This window comes from Scyliorhinus canicula, chromosome 12, assembly GCF_902713615.1.
Source record: "Scyliorhinus canicula chromosome 12, sScyCan1.1, whole genome shotgun sequence".
Classification (NCBI taxonomy): Eukaryota; Metazoa; Chordata; class Chondrichthyes; order Carcharhiniformes; family Scyliorhinidae; genus Scyliorhinus; species Scyliorhinus canicula.
The window spans coordinates 108,374,851-108,393,400 of NC_052157.1; the positions used below are offsets into that span (position 1 = coordinate 108,374,851).

General features: G+C 50.0%; 1 protein-coding gene across 1 annotated transcript in view; it reads left to right on the forward strand.

The window, feature by feature from the left end:
- Positions 1-18,550, forward strand: part of LOC119975208 (ras-like protein family member 10B) — a 241,970-nt gene that overhangs the window by 26,275 nt on the left and 197,145 nt on the right. The window lies entirely within an intron of this gene.

The window sequence follows — 18,550 nt, forward strand, 5'->3', positions numbered from 1 at the left end:
AGTAGCATAGTGGTTAGCACAATTGCTTCACAACTCCAGGGTCCCAGGTTCGATTCCGGCTTGGGTCACTGTCTGTGCAGAGTCTGCACGTTCTCCCCGTGTGTGCGTGGGTTTTCTCCCGGTGCTCCGGTTTCCTCCCACAGTCCAAAGATGTGCAGGTTAGGTGGATTGGCCATGATAAATTGTCCTTAGTGTCCAAAATTCCCCTTAGTGTTGGGTGGGGTTACTGGATTATGGGGATAGGGTGGAGGTGTTTACCTTGGGTAGGGTGCTCTTTCCAAGAGCCGGTGCAGACTCGATGGGCCGAATGTCCTCCTTCTGCACTGTAAATTCTATGAATACAGGATGCCTTCTCTAAGGATGTTAGCGAAAATGTTTTTTTAACAGGAGTTTTATTGTCATACTTACGAACTTCATATTCCCAAATGTTTTAAATTGAATTCAAATCAGCTGCATCATGGGAAATTATTTGGTCGTTGCGATTAACTTTTCTCGCTAGCAGCACAGCCCCATCAGTGGGTTTGAAGGCGGCGTGAGGTGGTTACAATGGGAAATCCCATTGACAATCAGCGGGAAGATAGAATCTGCTCGCCCGCGAATGTCGCGCAGCCAAGAAACATGTGGCAGGGGAACCGGAGAATGCTGCCCTGAATATTTGAAGGATTTTGAATTGTATTATCAGGCCTCTGGATTGCTAGTTCAACAATACAACTTATACATTTATTGGAGTAACAATTCAGGGAATGTGAATTGTAGGGCGGCACGGAGGCGCAGTGGTTAGTCCGGCCCCGGGTCACTGTCCGTGTGGAGTTTGCACGTTCTCCCTGTGTCTGCGTGGGTCTCACCCCCACAAACACAAAGGTGTGCACGTTAGGTAGATTGGCCACACTAAATTGCCCCTTAAATTGAAAAAAAAAGAATTGGGCACTCTAAACTTTAAAAAATAATATAAAATAAATGGAGTTTTTACTGGGCTGATAATTTATTTCAACGTAATATTCTGTCTTTCATTTTTTTTAAATAAACATGTATTGAGGTATTTTTGGTATAGTGACAACAACAAAAGAGACAATATACATGAAGCCATAAACATAGTGCAAAAGGCATTTACCTCTCGTGCAGGTCCCACCCTTACTGACCCCCTACTCTAATCTAAACTACTCCCCCCCCCCCCCCCCCCCCCCCCCGGCATGCACTGACGATTAATTTTCCGCAAAGAAGTCAACGATCGGTTGCCACCTCTGGGCGAACCCTAACAGTGACCCTCTCAAGGAGAACTTGATTTTCTCCAAACAGAGAAAGCTAGCCATGTCCGATAGCCAGGTCTCTGACTTCGGGGGCTTTGAGCCCCTCCAAGCTAGTAGTATCCGTCTTCGGTCTACCAGGGAAACAAAGGCCAGAACATCTGCCTCTTTCTCCTCCTGGATTCCCAGGTCTTCTGACACCTCGAAAATCGCCACCTCTGGACTCAGCGCCACCCTTGTTTTCAACAGCATGGACATGACATCTGAAAACCCCTGTCAAAATCCCCTAAGCTTCGGACATGCCCAGAACATGTGGACATGGTTCACCGGTCCTCCTGCACATTTTGCACACCTGTCTTCCACCCCAAAGAATCTGCTCATCCGGGCCACTGTCATGTAAGCCCGGTGAACAACCTTGAATTGTATCAGGCTGAGCCTGGCACATGTTGCAGATGCGTTGACTCAACTCAACGCGTCTGCCCATAGACCATCCTCTATTTCACCTCCCAGCTCCTCCTCCCACTTGCGCTTCAGCTCCTCGGTCTGCATCTCCTCCGACCCCATAAGCTCCTTATAAATGTCCCTTCTCCTACCCACCCTCTGGAAACTACCCTGTCCTGAATCGCCCTTAGCGGTAGGAACAGGAAGGTTGACACCTGTTTACGAAGGAAGTCCCGCACCTGCAGATAACTGAAGTTGTTTCCCCTCGCCAACCTAAACTTTTCCTCCAACTCTCCAACTCCAACATACTCGGAAAGCTCCCCGCTATGAGCATATCCCCCATCCTCTCAATCTCCGCTCTTCGCCATAACCGAAACCCCTCGTTCATATTCCCGGGACAAACCGGTGATTATCACAGATTGGGGCCCAGACCAATGCTCCCATTGCTCCCACTGCTCCCACATGCCACCTCCACTGGCCCCAAACTCTCAGGGCCGCCACCACCACTGGATAGGTGGAGTACCGTGCCGGCCGGAACGGCAGAGGCGAAGTTACCAAAGCCCCCAAACTGGTGCCCTGACATAAATCGCCTCCACACGCATCGATGACGACACCTCCCCCACCACCCACTTCCTGATCATGGCTATATTCGCCGCCCAGTAATAGTTACTGAAATTTGGCAACGGCAGCCCGCCCTCTCCCCGACTCTGCTCAAGTATTATCTTCCATACTCGCGGGGTCTTGCCCGCCCAGACGAAGCCCGTGATCACTCTGTTGACCTGCTTAAAAAAGGACTGCGGAATACAGATGGAGAGACACTTAAATACAAATAGGACTCTCAGGTGGATCATCATCTTCACCGTTTGCACCCTCCCAGCCAGAGACAACGGAAGCACATCCCATCTCCGAAAATCGTCCTTCATTTGGTCCATCACCTGGGCAAGATTCAATTTATGCAGCCGGCCCCATTCCCACGCCACTTGGATGCTGAAGTACCTAAAGCTTCCTTTACTAACCTAAATGGCAGCTCTCCAAGTCGCCTCTCCTGCCCCCACGCCTGGACCACAAACATCTCACTCCTTCCCATATTAAGCTTAGACCCCAAAAACCGGCCAAATTCTCTTAGAGTCCTCATGATTTCTTCCATCCCCTCTATTGGGTCTGAAACGTACAGAAGCAGGTCATCCGCACAGAGTGAAACCCTGTGCCATTCCCCCCCCTACCCCCCCAACCAGTCCTCTCCAGCCCCTCGAGGATCTCAGAGCAATTGCTAACGGCTCTATAGCCAGCGCAAACAACAGTGGGGAGAGGGGGCATCCCTGTCTCGCCCCCCCGTGAGTCTTAAATAGTCCAATGTTGTCTTATTCATCTGTACACTTGCCACAGGAGCCTGATATAGTAACCTGACCCAGTCAATAAAGCCCTGCCCAATCTGAACCATCCCAGTACCTACCACAGATAATCCCAGTCTACCCGATCAGAAGCCTTTTCTGCATCCATTGCGATCACTGCCTCCACCTCCCTACCTTCCGTGGGCATCATGATCACATTTAACAGCCTTCTTACATTGGCCACCAACTATCTGCCCTTAACGAACCCCGTCTGGTCCTCCCCAATAACGTCCGGCACACAATCCTTGATCCTGGAGGACAAGATTTTGGCCAGCAACTTGGCATCCACATTTAACAGGGAGATCGGCCTGAAGGACCCACACAGCTCCGGGTTCTTGTCCCGCTTAAGAATCATCGGAATCGTGGCCTGTGACAGCATCGGGCCAACACTTCTCTTTCCCTTACCTCATTGAACATCCTCAGCAACACCGGCCCCAATATCCCAGAGAACCTTTTATAAAACTCCATGGGTACCCGTCCGGACCCGGGGCCTTACCCGCCTGCATGGCCTTCAGACCCTCCACTATCTCTTCCTTCCCGATTGGGGCCCCCAGCCCTTTTACCCGCTCCCCATCCATCTTTGGGAAATTCAGCCCCTCCATGAAGCACCTCATCTCCTCCGGCCCTGTAGGGGGTTCCGACCCGTACAGCTTGCTGTAGAAATCCCTAAACGCCTTATTCACCCCTACTGAATCACCAACCAGGTGCCCATTTCCGTCCTTTACTTTCCCTAGCTCCCTGGCTGCCTCCCTCTTCCTGAGCTGCTGTGCAAGCATTCTGCTGGCCTTCTCTCCATGTTCATGGATCGCCCCCCCCCCCCCCCCGCCCCTCGCCTTTCGCAACTGTTCCACCACCCTCCCTGTGGTCAGCAAGCTACATTGCGCCTGTAACCTCCGCCGTTCCCTTAAAAGCCCTGCCCCTGGGGTCTCCACATACCTCCTATCAATCTGTAGTAACCCCTTTACCAGTCGGTCCGTCTCTGCCCTGTCCACCTTCTCGCTACGGGCCCAGATTGAGATCAGCTCCCCCCTGACCACCGCCTTCAGTGCTTCCCACGCCACCGCTGCTGAAATTTCCCCCGTGTCATTGACCTGCAGGTAGCTCCGAATACATTTCCTCAGCCGTTCGCACACCCCTTCAGCCTCCAAAACACCCAAATCCAACCTCCAGTGTGGGCGTTGGTTACTACGTCTTTACTAACCTGCAGGTCAACACAGTGCGGAGCATGGTCTGGGATTGTAATCGCTGAGTACCCCATGTCCACCACCCCAGCCAGCAAGGCCCTGCTCAAAATAAAGAAATCTATCCGGGAATACACTTTACGCACGTGTGATTAGAAGGAGAACTCCTTCACCCTCGGCTGCCCAAATCTCCATGGATCCACCCCTCCCACCCCCCCCCCCCCCCCCATCAGCTCCATAAACCCTCTTAATTGCTTTGCCATTGCTGGCACCCTGCCCGTTTTCGAGCTTAACCAGTCCAAGCCAGGGTCCATAACTATGTTGAAGTCCCCTTCCATGACCAACCTGTGCGGTATCTTCCCCAGCATCCTCTTTATAAACTCTACATCATCCCAATTTGGCACATACACATTTACTAATACCACCTGCACCCCCTCTAGCTCCCCACTGACCATAATGTACCAACCTCCCATGTCCGAGACTACTCCACCCACCTCAAACCCCACCCGCTTATTGATCAGGATGGCGACCCCTCTAGTCCCGAGTGAAAGACCTGACTGACCCAGCCTTTCCTCAGTCTAACCTGATCCGTAACTCTAAGGTGCATCTCCTACAACATCACCACATCCGCCTTCAGTCCCCTAAGATGCGTGAAAACACGTGCCCTTTTGACTGGCCCATTTAACTCCTGAACATTCCAGGTGATCAGCCTAGTTGGGGGACTCATGCCCCCCCCCCCCCCCCTTCGCCGGTCAGCCATCCCTTTATGAGTCCCACCTCCAGCCCGTGCTCCCCACCTCCACCGGGCCATCCCCAGGCAGCCCCCGCCCCCAACCTCCTCTCTGTCCCTCAGCCCAAGTCCCTCCCTCGTCAGCAGCACATTCACCCACCCTCCCCCCAAGTAACAACACCCTGTAACCCAACCCCCTTACTAAACCAAACATATGGACACCCCCCATTGCGCTTCCGAGAGCTAGTTTGCCCAGCTAGCTTGGGTGGCCCCCATCCCCGGCGCCAGATAGTCTCCCACCTATTGTTCCTCCCCCCACCGCTTATACAAACAAGCTCCAACATCAAGCAATCCCCACAAAATTGCCCAATAAAAAACACCAAAATCAAAACAAGCACCCCTCCATCCCCCAACAGTGCAAATGAAAACCTTAACTCACTCAGCCCTACCGCTGGTTCCAAATCAATACAAATGACATCACAAACATCTTCCATGAAACGCAAAATATGAAACTTTTTACTAAAACAGAGAAACAAGAAGAAAAAACAAAAACATGAACGTTGCAGCCAAGTTCAAAAGTTCTCAGTCCACCACCAGCCCTTTCTTTTTCGCAAAGTCCAATGTGTCCTCAGGCGACTCGAAGTAGAAGTACTGATCCTCATGCATAACAGTCCAAACTTCACCTTTTTCTTAAAAAGGATCGACCTGATCTGGTTGAGGCCTGCTCTCCTCCTGGCCACCTCTACACTCAGTTCCTGGTAAACCCACAGGATGCTACAGTAGTCCCCCGTTATACCGCGGGTGTTCGGGTCCAAGACAGCCACCCGCGTTGTATCCGAGCCGCGGATATCCAAGATGGCGGATATCCAAATGAATGAACGAGAGGAAACATCGCTGACTGTGCTGAACATTGCTGAATGGAAGGGCGTTTTAAATAAGAAACATCAAAGTTCGTTCAAGTCTTAAATCAAGTTTTAAATTTATTAAAATATATACAATAATATATACATACAATAATATACTTAAAATTGTACTTACAAGCATATTTTTTAAAATCATTTTAAAAAGTCTGTGAGTTTCTTCTGGCACATCCCCTTTCTCATCTTGACTTGTGCTTGCCTCTGGAGGTTCTTCAGGTGTAGGATGTATATGAGGTCGAAGTCCTGTTGCTCTGTGTATGCTATGAGCCACTTCAGGTGCGTGATGGCATCCGAGTGGCTCTTTGCCACTATGGGTTGGGGTTCTTCTTCTTCTTCTGCCTCCTCTTGGGTGACCTGGTCGATGATCTCCTCCTCTGTGAATGTTTCTGCGGGTGCCATGTCATCCTCTGCTGCTGACCACCTGTTCACCCAATCCTGGAGTGTTAGGTTCTCATGCAGGTGGTCCTCTAGCCTCTCCTCAGCTGCCCTGGTCTCTGCTTCAGTAAAGCCTACGAAGTCCTCTTCATCCGGGTAATGTTGGGGTCGTGGGAGTGCTGCTCCTAGGGCCTTGTTCCAGCAGTTGGCGATGGTCTTCTCCATCACAGCTCCCCAGGCCTTCCCTGCCAGATAACAGGCATCCTTGATGGTGATGGCTTTCAGGTAATCTGGGACAGTGAGAGGAGAGTCTATCATTTCCAGGATCAGTTCCTTTTTGTACATAGACTTGAAGGTCTGAATGATGCCAGCATCACATGGCTGGATCTTGCTGGTGGTGTTCTTTGGGAGATAGAGCACTTGGATCTGCCCATCCCTGGTCTTGAGAACATCTCCCTGAGGGTGGGTTGAGCAGTTGTCCAGTAGGAGTGTGGCCTTCTGCGGTAAGTTGCGGGCACTAAGATGGTCCCTGACACTGGGTACGAAGAACTTGAAGAACCACTCCTCAAATAAGGAAGCTGTCATCCAGGCTTTGCCAGAGTTCCGGTAGGTAATGGGTAGGTTCTCCATGTTGATTTGGTGAAAGCATCTAGGAGACTTGAATTTGCCCACAATCAATGGCTTCAGCTTGTGTGTTCCCGTGGCATTGCTGGCAAACAGGATGGTGAGCCTGTTCTTGGCTTGCTTGTACCCCAGCGTCTTGTGGGCATCATCCTTGACAGCTAGGGTCTTGTCAGGCAGCATCTTCCAGTAGAGCCCTGACTCATCTGCATTGTAGAGTTGCTCTGGGGTCAGCTCCTCTTGCACCATGTAGTTCTTGAGGATGTCGGGAAAGGCTGCTGCTGCTCCTGAGTCGGCGGATCTCTGTTCACCACTGATGGTAACTGCACCTATCCCATGTCTTTTCTGGAACCGATGGAGCCAACCCTTGCTGGCTACGAAATTGCTGTCCTCTGGGTGGAGCTGCTGATGGAACTTCTCAGCCTGGGTCCTGATGATAGGTCCAGATAGGGGGGTGCCACCAGACTGTTCCTGGACAAACCAGGTGAACACAGGCTTCTCCAAGTTAATGTCACTAGCGTTCCTTGCCTTTTTCCTGCTAAGCCCTTCACTCTGAGAAACTGTCCCAACATATGTTCTTAAATTGGGCTCATCTTTCACCCACCCACGGAGGGTTGACTCTGGTACACCAGTCTCTCTGGATAATTTTGCCTTCGTTTCGCCGTTTCGAAGCCGGTCTATCAAATGTATCTTTTGCTTTACTGTGTAAGACTTGCGCTTAAACATTTTGAATGACAGTAACTGAACTCGAAGATACCTGCACTGGAAAAGGTATCCCTTTTATGGCTGGGTAATCGGGCTAATCGGTCGCGGCTACTCATCGCGGCTAATCGTTCTAATCATTGCGGGTAATCATCGCTGCTAATCGGTCTAATCATCGCGGGTAATCATCGCTGCTAATCGTTCTAATCATCGCGGGTAATCATCACTGCTAATCGGTCTAATCATCGCGGGTAATCATCGCTGCTAATCGGTCTAATAATCGCGGGTAATCATCGATGCTAATCGGTCTAATCATCTCGGGTAATCATCGCGGCTAATCGGTCTAATCATCGCGGCTAATCATCGCGGCTAATCGTTCTACAGTAATCATCGCTGCTAATCGGTCTAATCATCGCTGCTAATCGTTCTAATCAGCGCGGGTAATCATCACTGCTAATCGGTCTAATCATCTCGGGTAATCATCGCGGCTAATCGGTCTAATCATCGCGGCTAATCATCGCGGCTAATCGTTCTACAGTAATCATTGCTGCTAAGCGGTCTAATCATCACTGCTAATCGGTCTAATCATCGCGGGTAATCATCGCCGCTAATCGGTCTAATCATCGCGGGTAATCATCGCTGCTAATCGGTCTAATCATTGCGGGTAATCATCGCGGCTAAAAAAGGTGCTGTTTCAAAAAGAGTTTTAAATGAGTCAAGTAAGTTTGGGTCCATAAGCCCCCCCGCCGTATATCGCGAACCGCGGTATTGCGGAGCGCGGTATAATGGGGGACTACTGTATTGTCCCATTTACAGCTCCCTGTTTGTTTGGCCCACTGTAGAATGCGCTCCTTAACTGAGAACCTGTGGAATCTCACCACCATTGCCCTCGGGGGGGGGGGGGGGTCTCCCATTTGCAGCTTCCTCGCGAGTGCTCTGTGAGCCCTATCCACCTCCAAGGGCCGAGAGAATGCCCCATCCCCCAGCAGCTTCACAAACATGTCTGCAATGTATTCCCCAGTGCCCGTCCCTTCAGACCCCTCTGGGAGTCCGACGATTCTTAGGTTCTGCCGGCGGGACCTATTTTCTAGGTCCTCCACCTTCACTAGGACCTTCTTCTGCTGGTCCCTCAACATCCCCACCTCCAGCTCCACCGCAGTCTGATGTTCCTCCTGCTCAGCCAGCGCCTTCTCCACCTTCTGGATCGCCCAATCCTGGGCGTCCAATCTAAGCTTCAACCACTCAATCGACTCTTTTATCGGGTCCAAGCAGTCTCGTTTCTGTGCATCAAAGCATTCCTGAATAACTTGCATCAGCTGTTCCAGAGACTGCTGGGTCGACAAACCAGAGGTCCGAACCTCCGCCATGCTGTCTCCTGCTGCAGCTACAGCCTAAGCCTTTTCTATCTTTTTGTTTCTGCCCTTACAAACACTTCTAGTCCTTCTCTCCATGCACCAAAGTGGCAATTCAGTAAACAATTGCCACTAACATCCGTTCTACAATTCAAGTCCGGTAGAAAAACTGAAGGTCCAAAAGTCCGGCCAGAGCGGGAGCCCCCAAATGTGCAACTTCCTCTTTCATAGCCGCCACTGGAAGTGCATTTTGTCTTTAACTTAGCCACAGTGTGAATTACAACTAATTTCCTTCATTCAGTCCATGGTGTTCCTTTTCTATTATCCTATTCTTTTTACTTCTCCTTTTACTTGAGGTCTCTAAATCTCCTCCTGTGTCAATCACACATTCCTCTTCAAATCCTGCTGTATTTAAGTCCCTCCCCACCATATCTTTCAATCTGGTCTCAGACCTTCCTCTTCCTGGCAGCCCCATCTCCGTCATCCGCATGATCATGTGTCCTCTCTCTCTCTGCAGCAGAGGACCGTACCATCTCAAACTTGACTTCTTGACTATTCTGTTCAGTGCTCTCACAGTCTCCACTGAACCCCTAATGTGCTGGTTCCTGATTTCCTTCTTTTTCATCGCTCCCCACATCCATCTCGGCATCCACATCTTCTTAGTGTCCGGTCATTGTTCCTTTCTTCCTGATATTGCCCAGGCTTCTGCACAATGTAACTAGTCTGGCCACACAACTGTTCAATAGGTTCTTCCTTACAGTTTTAGTGATATTTTTCTGTCACAAAACACTCCACTGCACTTCTCCCAATTGTGCTAACCAGACCTAATCTGGTGCTTAATTTCCATTTCCAAACTTTGAGCTTCTGTCCCCAATGATTCCCCCAGGCACTTGAAACAATTTGTTTTCTCCACGGGCAGGATTTAATGGAAATGAAACAGACTCGTGTGGAGCACGTTATCCTGGGTGTTTCCCGGCGATTGCTATCAAACAACCGGCTTCATTCCGGGGCCTCGGTGAGGAACGCCCTGCCAAACCTACACTTCACTTTCTGCACTAATAAACTCTGCTCGCCCCGGTCCCCAGACCTTCCAATATCCCAGCTCACCTATAAAGGGGCCATCAAACCCACCAGCCCCCCCCCCACACACCTCTTAACGGCAGGGCACTCCGGCTCTGATCCCCAATGTGGGTAAATTGCCACCCTCGCACTGCGGTGCCACCTGGGCAACCTGACAGTGCCAGGATGGCACCCAGGTGACACTGCCAATGTGCCCAGATGGAACTGCAGGGGTGCTAGGCTGGCAGTCCAGTCCCAAGTCGGGCACGGGCGTTAGATTTTGCCCCATGTCTTCAGCTTTTTCTGCAGCTTCACTCAGATCCACTTCTCAAGGTGCAAACTGACAGGCCATAAATTGGGGATGCATCTACCGCTGCTCACGCCGGCGGGATATTCCGGTCCCATGCCAGTGCACTGGTTTCCCGGCGACGAGGGGTGCAGTCACGGGGAAATCCCATTGACAACGGCGGGATCAGTAAATTCTGCTGGCGAGCCGCCTCTGCTGCCGATGAACACGCAGCGGGATGGTCGGTAAATTCTGCTCTGGGTCTTTGCTCTACTGATCTTGCCCTTTTTTCCAGTACTTTGTGTTCACATCAAGAGGTAGAACCAGCCAGGGTCTTGCTGCAGGCGTGAATCCTTCTCATTGTTATGCATGAGCCCGGCTTGGAGATGGGATTTCACGTTATAGTCCCGTTGCCTCCTTCATAAAGGAACAATGCCATTTTGTTTCAAACTAATTTTTCTAAAAATGTGTTTATGAATTAACTGTATAGTTTGTCACTTGGTATAACAAAGAAATACATTGGCATATTGGGTACACATTAGTGTTGTGGGAAAGCAATTTGAGGGCAATGGCAGCTATTTGCCTTTCAGGGACAATAGGTGACTTGGAAAGAATATATGGGCCTTGAAGGACTGACAGGTAACATGAGATGCAGGTTAGGTGGATTGGCCAGGCTAAACTGCCTTTTAGTGTCGAAAGATGTGCATGTTAGGTGGGGTTACAGGGATAGGGCAGGGGAGTGGGCCTAGGTTTGTGGTAATGATTCTGTGTCTATACACACTCCCTGAGATTATGATAATTATTCTGGGTCCATACACAGCCCCTCAGAGTATGATCATTATTCTATGTCTATACACAGTCCCTCAGATTATGGTAATTATTTTGTGTTAGTACTGCTTCCTCATGGCACTGAGGACTGTTGCACGTTTTATGTTGCACGTTTTACTATGGGCGTAAAACGCGTTTATTGGAGTGTATTAACACGCCTCCGAGTTCGACGTGTGCTTAACACTGCTAGGCTCTGTTCTATGTAATTATTTAGCTCTGGAGTCGCCAGCTGCCGTATAGGCAACGTCACAAGTATTCCAAGGTCAAATTCAAAGTAATAAAGACGATACACCGATTAGTCAAGTTCAAACGATCAATATTTATTATACAGTTAATAATAAATACTCATGCACACACTAAGAGACTAAGCTACAACTAAACATAAGCAAACAGAATACTTATCTAACAGGAACAGGCAAGGTCAGAGAACGAGGCCTTCGTCCTGGTTTTGTCTGCAGCCTTCAGCAAGCGTTCTGGCACTTGGGAGTCTAGCGGGCTTGGATCGCGTAGCGAGCGTTGAACTTACGGTTTCGGCGGCTGGTGCTCAACGGCTGGAGTCAGGATACCAGGTGTCAGTCGGGGCCGGAGCACAGGTTTAACAGACCGGACAACACGAGGTCCCTATCTTTTATAGGGGTTCCGTTGTCCTTCCCTCTTCTCGGGCGGGCTCTACCTATTGGATCAATTTCTTATCGATACTGGATTAATTCCCCAATGCGAGGGGGTCTCCGTGATGGAGGGGGCGTTTCTTATGTCCTTTTGTTTGGAGGTTTCTGGTGCCTCGATGTCTGGGTCTTGATTGGAATGTGTCCATTCAGAACCAAATGTATCTATTGTGTGGGTGTTCAAGTCTGATGGCCTCATTAGCATGCAAAGCGTTTTGCCATTTGCACCTAGCTAAGGTCTTTTCACCTGAGCCCAAACTGGTTTCTGCTGCTGCAGAATGCAAACTGCTCTTTGCAGACTGCTGTTCTGGCTGAACTGTCTGTTTCCCAGCAGCCTTCCATTTTAGTTTGGCTCAGTGTCCATTTTGCGTGGCCAGCATGGCTACATTCCCTCCTTGTGATCCTCACAATCATACTATTGTGAAGGATCACCTATGTGCTTTGCCTCCTTGTGTTCTGACCTCTTGCCAGTTCCTGTTCTACTCTGTTCTAAACTATGGGAAGAAGAGAAAAAAAAATTTAACTAACATCTCTACTTGGCCCTATGTCAAAAGGGACATGCATTACTACAACTGGGAACCTCTACCTATCACTAATAACCTTAACCTTAACTTAAACATTTAATCACTCTAAAATCTTAACCATTCACACCACAACATCACACTTCCCAACTCGGCAGTCGAGTATGGAACAATATAATACATGGCTGAATTTTATTTACAGAGTGTTGTAATCAGTGAGGGGTTGAGGGGTTTGGTGGAATCCGAAGATGGGGGATTGCACTCTATAGATGGGTGAGGTGCTGGAACGAGAGGCTCTCCTCTTCCATTTCCTCAACCTGAGGGTCTGCACTAGGATGATGAGGATCGCGATCACCAACAGTGATTCGATTATGTAGGACATGGAGTACCACGTCATGAATTTAGTACACCAGGTCTGAACCTCGCTGATCAGAGCTGAGCACTGGGGGTTTGTTGTACTAACATTTACGGTGGGGGTTGTGGGGGAAACGTGTCTTGTTTCCACACATATACATATGACATTAAATAGTAATAAGTGGGCTTCCATCATTTTGCTGTTCTTCTTCTTTCTCTTCCTTCTTCCTCCGGTATTGACAATCCTGGCTTCGACCTCTGTCTCGTCCTTTGAAACCTTTGGGATCAAGCACAGTATCTGTCAATACACAGTTTAAGACCTTTACTTGTTAGTGCATCTGTCTTTCAAAACCCAATTGACCCTTTAAAATGACTGGCTAAGTCACACCCTGTGACTCCCCTCATTTTTTTTTTTTTTTCCAAAAAGCGAATTTAAAGACCAGCATACACCTAACAATCCTTCCTTCTGCGAGCCGTCTCGCAGGCTTTGCTGATTTACCATCCGAATGTTCCCGGATGTAAATAGCATGTGGGATGGTGGCCGAAGGGCTACCTAACGTAAAATGAAAACAAACTTGGAAATAAACATCCGAATGAGTTGCGTATGGGCCGCTACGGGTATGAGTTGGATGGAATCCCCGGGTAGGGCGTGCTGTGCCATACCCGAGCTTGGCTGACCAAGGGTTGGTTCTCAGACAGGGCGGGTCCTCAGTGCCGTTTGTCCACTGCCTGAGTAACCTGGAAAGAAACGGGTACGAATGTGTTTACCATGACTTGCAGCCTCTATTTCGCCGAATAGAGGGGCACCTAAAAAAAACCAAGGGAGCCAAGATGCTCCAACTGAGGACATGAGCTGGTCTTCAGATATTTTAGACGATACGGTGAGCTGCTCACCAGGCTGTCACAAGTGTTACAACTTTGGAAAAGATCTCCAATCAAACCGAAGTTCTCAAAAGTTTCGGCAGACAAGCTAACGTGTATGTGAGGTGGTCACAATCTTTTCAGCTGAAAAGAAGATGTCCATCCTCCAGCTGAACAATGTACATTCCTGAAAACAAACAAACATAAAACAAAGACAAACATACGTGCAGGTTCCATCAGAAAGGACATCGTTTCCCTCAAACGATTCCTATCTTACATCATCTGGACACCTCACTTTGATTCTGCCTCTGTGAACAGGGTCACAAAGGGGTTGCCGTGTCGGGAGTCAGACACCGTGTCGTCCTGCTCTCCCGGATCCCACACCCTTGTGTGGATCAGGCATGCTATTTTGGAGTTGTGTGACTGGGGGTCACTTTCATCATTGCGGACAAGTCTGTAGGAATTGTCCCTGTGCCATTGTGTAGCGTCGAGTCTGTTGTCGGGGTAGTCGGGGTCGGGTGGTGGTTCGGGGTTTTTGAGGTAAGTGACTTCCATGGGGTCACTGGAGTCGGGGTCGTAGTTGGTGCAGTGTGGGCTGTATGGCTGTGTGCTGTCGCTGTCTTCAGAGTCAGTGTCTGTCCTACTGTCTCTGCTGTGGCAGCTTGTGGGCGTGTCGGGGCGTGGTCTGTAGTGGTCTGTGGGCGGAGTCGTGGGCGAGTCCGTTGATGAACTGGTCTGTGAGGGGGATGGTGGAAAAGTGTCTCTGGTGGGCGGGGTGGAGTGTTCTGCTGCATCCAGCAGGACATGGTGAGCATGGTTGGCCTGTGTTCCATATGCCTTTAACTGGTTTATATGGAACCACGCGGTCTTCCCATTAGGATACTTTATCCTGTAAACGGAGGGGCTAATTTTGTCCGAAATTGAGTAGGGACCGGAATATTTTGGAGCCAAAAAACTGCTGGGGTTATAAACAGATAACATTACCTGTTGCCCAACCTGGAATTCTGTGGTGTGTACGGTCTTATTGAAACAGGCAGTCCGTTGCTGTCGGCGTTTCCCTAGCTGGACTGCGGCTGCGAGCTGTGCAGACCTCACAGTCTCAACTAGATCTTTAACTGCCTTTTCATGTGTGAGGGCCGTCACTTCGGGGCTTGTCATGTCCAGTCCTAAAAGGAATTCTGTACCTTTCATAGGGCGTCCGGTCATGAGTGTGTGTGGTGTGTATCCTGTCGATGTGGAGACAGTGTTCCTTATGAACATAAGTGCAAAGGGGAGCACTGAATCCCATGTGGAATTATTCTCTTGAACCATTTTCCTAAGGGTAGTTTTTAGGGTCCGATTCATGCGCTCCACAATCCCGCTGGACTGTGGATGATACGCAATATGGAAGTTCTGTTTGATTCCGAATATTGTCAGGACGTTCCTCATGACCCGTCCTGTAAAGTGAGATCCCTGGTCCGAATCGATACTTCGGGGTAAACCCCATCTCGTGAAGATGTGGTGGGTCAGGATCTTTGCAGCTGTCTTTGCTGTATTTGTTCGTGAGGGAAATGCCTCTACCCATTTGGTAAAGGTATCTATCACCACCAGAACGTATTTATAGCCATTCCTGCAAGGGGGCAATGGACCTATAAAGTCGATCTGGAGGTTTGTCCAAGGGCCGTTAACTGGGCGAGTATGCCGAAGTTGTGCCTTCTTAGAATACCGCTCCGGGTTATTCTGAGCACAAATCAGGCAATTCTCTATGTAGTGCGTTACATCATTCCTGAGATTAGGCCACCAACAGAGTTGCCTGAGGTGCCTCGTTGTTGCATCAATTCCCTGATGCCCGTGTCCGTCATGGAACAAGGCAATCATCTGATTCCTGTCCTGCTGTGGGACCACATAAAGTTGGTCCTTAATGATCACACCCTCATGTGTGGTCAGTGCGTGTTTAAAGTGCTCGTACGCAGGCACAAAGTTTCCCTGGAAAACCTCCCTGAGGTCTCCGTCCTGTTTTTGTGCTGCCACGAGATCTTTAATATCAGTCTGTGAGACTTGGACTGCGCTCACAGGGGCGCTAGCTGGTGCGCTAGCTGGGGGGGTCCATAAGTGTCCTCTCCTGGAACCTGCCTTAGCCAACGCGTCGGCTTTTACATTCCCAGGGGGTGATGACCTATGGTGGCTTCTTACTTTTATTATGCCGAAGGTCCTGTCCTTCGCTTTCGCTAAAATATGCTGGAGTAAGGGGGCTGATGGAAGGGGTTTTCCGTCTGCGGAGACAAAACCTCGTGTCCTCCACAGGGGCAGAAAATCTGTCAGGCTATTGCAGACATATAAGCTGTCTGAATATATGTCTGCTGGGCTGGGGAAAGAATCGGGGTGGTCCACTATGTACGCTATGGCTGCTAGCTCTGCTGCCTGCGCGCCTAAGTGACCTGGTAACTTAAGAGCTATCTCTTCGAGAGCGCGCCCCTGCGCGTCCTCTACATAGATGCCGCATCCTGTGATACGCTCACCATTTAAAACTGTGGAGGAACCGTCTACATAAATCCTCAAGGGTCCACACGTGTCTGTGGGCTGGGGGCTTTGTTTTGGGTTCCCTATCTTCCTGGGGGGTGTTTTTGCTAAAAAGGGTCCTGTGTTATGCAGGGGAGCTACAATTTCACAGTCATGGGGCTGTCCGGGGTATTGGAGGTTGTCTGCTAAGTATGTGTGTGTGCGTGTCCGTTTCACTGTAATGTCCCGTCCTTGTAAAAGTAGGGTCCACCTAGCTGCCCTAATCTGGCTAACTGAACCGTCCTTCAGTCGACCGTCTAGTAGTAGCTGCGTGGGTGTGTGTTCGGTCAGAATAGTAATGGGGTTGAGTCCGGTGATGTATGAGAAATACTGCACTGCCCAGAAGACAGCAAGGAGGTGCCTCTCACAGGCTGAAAATCCTTGCTCTACTGGGTCTAACAGTCGGGAGGCATAAGCCACTGGTCTTAGCTGCTCGTGCCGTTCCTGAAGCAACACGGCCGAGAGGGTCAGATCTGTGCTCGCTACCTCGATTGCGTACGGTGAAAGTTGGTCGGGGACTAGCAGCGCGGGTGCTGCACTAAGGGCTCGTTTCAACTCTTCCACAGCGCCTGTATGCTGCGGAAGCCATTCCCAGGGGGCTCCTTTCTTAAGGAGGTCTGAAAGTGGGGCGGCTTTTGTCGCGAATCCGTCGATGTGGTTCCGACAATAGCCAACCAGTCCTAAAAACGACCGGAGGGCTGAAACATTCTGGGGAAGGGGCAATTTGACAATCGAATCTATTCTTTTGAATTCGATCTCGCGTTTGCCGTGCGTGATGACTCATCCCAAATACATCACTTTACTTTCCAATATTTGGGCCTTTTTCGGGTTAACTTTACAGCCAATTTCAGTTAAGAGTTCTAGGAGTTCGGCCAGAAGCGAAATGTGCTCTGCCTTTGTGTCTGTCTGCAGTAGTAGGTCGTCTACATACTGTACCAGACATTCGGGTCGGGAAAATTTTCCTAATCCACTTGCCAGCTGTCGGTGGAAAATGGAGGGTGAATTGTGGAATCCTTGTGGGAGGCATGTCCACGTGTACTGCTGTGTTTTAAAAGTGAATGCGAATTTGTATTGGCACGCTTTTGCCAATGGTATTGACCAGAATCCATTACTGATGTCCAATACCGTGAAGTACTTGGCGTTGAGACCCTGCTTGAGCATGGTCTCGGGACTAGTAGCTACCGTTGGGGCTACTGCGGGGGTTACTTTGTTGAGTTCCCGATAATCGATGGTCAGACGCCATGATCCATCGGGCTTCCTCACTGGCCAAATAGGGGCATTGTTGGTGGAGGCTACCGTTCTCAGTACACCTTGGTCCAACAAGCTGCCTATAACTTTTTCTATTTCCACCTCTGCCTCGAGGGGAAATCTATATTGCTTTTGCGGTCGGGGGTCCTGTCCGGTAACATGAACTTGTCCAGTCATTCTGCCACAGTCATGACGGTGACTTGCAAATGCTGTCCTGTGTTTGTTTAGTAGGGCCTTAATTTGTCGGTCGGTGTGGAGTGTAGTCAGGTCGAATGAGTACTCTCCCACTGCGCTAATCCGATTAGCGTAGTCTCCTACTGTGAGGGTGGCTGGGGCTCTGTCTGATCTCGCCATGCGCCAGACACACTGGTTCACTGGGTCGAACGACAAGCTGTGTGTGTTCATAAAATCTATCCCCAGGATGTGCTCTGCTGTCCGGGGAAGATTTACTAAAACTACGGGGTGTCTTGTGGAAATGTTCCCTAGCTGGATCGCTACGGGTGCTGTGATATGTCCCTGCTGCGAGTGTCCGGTGAACCCGCTAAGTGTGATGGTGGAGGTGGTCGGCCACGTGTCTGCGTGTGCCGTGGTTGTGGAGTTAATGGTGGTGCGGGATCCTCCTGTGTCCCACAGTAACTCTATGGGCTTCCCTTTGACTTTTGCCGTGACTACGGGCCTCCCTGATGAGTCCCATAGTGTGTCACAGACCCAAGTGGGGGAGCCCGAACACCGTCAGTTCGTCTCGTCCACATTGGTGGGTCCTGACTGTACTGCTACATTGTGGATTGGTTTTGCTTTGTTGCGGTTCAGAGTGCCTGTCTGCTGGCCTCTCTGAGATCGCTGGGGTGCTTGGCACTCTTTTGCCCAATGCCCTAACTGTCCACAGTTATAGCATTCCTGTCCTTTCTGTTGAGGGCTGCTCTTGCCTTCATTTACCCATGCGGGCTTCTGGTGCTCTCTGACTGCTTGGATATCTGCAGCAGCCTGAGCCTCTTCTGGGGATCTAACCTTTCCTTTTGCCTGAAGCGATTGCTCCCAAGCGCGGGACAATCTTTTCAGGACCCATTTTTCGTTATGGGCCTCTTCTGAGGGGTCGTAATTATTGCAAGCGCTCTGTCCTGCTTCTGTTGCGTGTGAGATAATTGTGCGCGTCCACTTAACCATGTTTTCGCGGGTTAAATGCGCTCTATCTAGCTGTCCGAAAACTGCGCTGAAGTGAATCCACAGCCTTCC